The sequence below is a fragment of the Oculina patagonica genome, chromosome 1, assembly GCF_052425735.1.
Source record: "Oculina patagonica isolate OP01 chromosome 1, crgOcupat, whole genome shotgun sequence".
Taxonomy (NCBI): domain Eukaryota; kingdom Metazoa; phylum Cnidaria; class Anthozoa; order Scleractinia; family Oculinidae; genus Oculina; species Oculina patagonica.
In genome coordinates, this window is record NC_135758.1 from 48,695,088 (window position 1) to 48,696,991 (window position 1,904).

Genomic DNA, 1,904 nt, shown 5'->3' on the forward strand with positions numbered 1-1,904 from the left:
ATCTACAGCGATATATTTTGTTGTGAGAATAATCAAGTGTTATGTACATGTACAATAATGTATTACTTGTGGCTTGGGAAAACAACTAAATTTTGAATATGCAATGTTGTGGGCTAAGATGGTGGTTTGAGACTAACCTAAGCCTTTCAAAGTTTAGTGGTGTTATGATAATGAGTTACGTACAACAACAACATTTTACTGTAAACTTTGTAGCCGCTGAGCTGGTGGTAAACCCATCACTGTCCAAACAAAGCATGTTAGGTCCCTTTGTACTGCACTGCACATCTTTTCAGCAGATAATTTCATGTGTGATTAGTGTGCACATTAAATGGCATTTTTTCTTTATGCAGTGAGGTAAATTGAACTTTTTTTGTAAATTTGGTTTAAATTGACCAATAACTTCCTTTTTGGAAAATAAAGATAGACTGACTTCCAGTGTAGAACAAAAAATAATCATCAAAAAGGTGAATTTAGGATGCAATTAAGGAATTATTGCATATATACAAGGTACTACTGCTCCTAAATGAGTGTGGTAAAAAAAAGATCGCATTGGAGCCTATTAGGCCAGAGTTTATCCCAGTTGCAGCAGGTCCGTAACCCCCAGGGGGGTACTCAGGACTTCAAGTGATGGGGATGATCGAATGGGGTCAAAAATCAAGACCCCAAAAAATTCCTAGGGCTTCCAACATAACCCAAAAAAATCCCTAGATAAAAAATTGACCCCTCAAAAATTAACAGCAAAACACGTTTTTTTGTACTTTATTCGCAAAATTACGCAGCCAATGCACTACCATGAATGTTCAGATTGTTTTAAATACCCAAAAACATCCCTACTTATAAAATAAAATAAAAACTTGCCAAATATTCCTACCCAAAAAAAACGTGGAATTGAAAATTTCAAACCCAGAAAAATCCTTCGATCATCCCGACCACTTGAAATCCCGAGTACCAGTGGACAAGTATTCGATGGTTTCCAGGTGCTCCACGATGCAGTGAAGTCATTGGGAATTGCATGGGAGGGGGATGGGTTCTAAAAAGCCAAATTTAGAAAGTTGACCAATCAGAATGTTAATTGAGAACAAACGATGGCTATCTTATTTTGTAAACAGACAAATGACTTATGCATCCAGATAACAATCCTGTGATAATTTTGTAACCAAGTGAAGGCACAACCTCATCCAGGGTCTCTCGCTCTGGGGGGCAGGGAGAGAAAGACCCTGGGAATGAGGTCGGTGAAGGCAAAGTTTTTACCTACCTACCGACTCTGCTAATATATTGTATACACGCTACAGATTCCTTACTTGGCAGCAAAGTATCACAGTTATAACATTTAACTTGGCAAAATTACCTTGAAAACTCATTTTAGCCACATTCTGACTGCAAAACAGTTGGAAACCACTCAAAATTAAAGGGTGTTGAATGGTAAATGCAAGACTTTGTGAGACTGTAAGATGATATCTTTTCTGCGAGCCTGAGACCTTTTTAGCCTTGCAAAAGAAATCGAGACTCCGAGAAGGCAACAAAGAAAAATTGGAGACGATGTGACCCCTGAAATTTGGCTAAATTTCTGCGAGACTCACCCTTTTTGAAGGACCATTCACCACCCCTAAATCGGGGTTGGTATGGATTGCATTTGCAATATATCACAACTTTACTGTAAACCAAGGTATCTTCACTGGGAGAGGTATTGATATTTTCCAGAACAACACATAAAGAACTGAAGTTCAAAATAGAGTGACCAGGCTCTGAACCAAAAAAAGAAGTCTCATTGCTAGACCATTTGTGCCCCTTGTCCAGTAGTTGGTCAGGCTAGCCAACAAAACACTGAAAAAATGGCTTCTGGTTAATTAAACCTAAGTAGTGGGGAGAAAGGCACAAGTAAAAAAAAAGACTTTTAACAGATG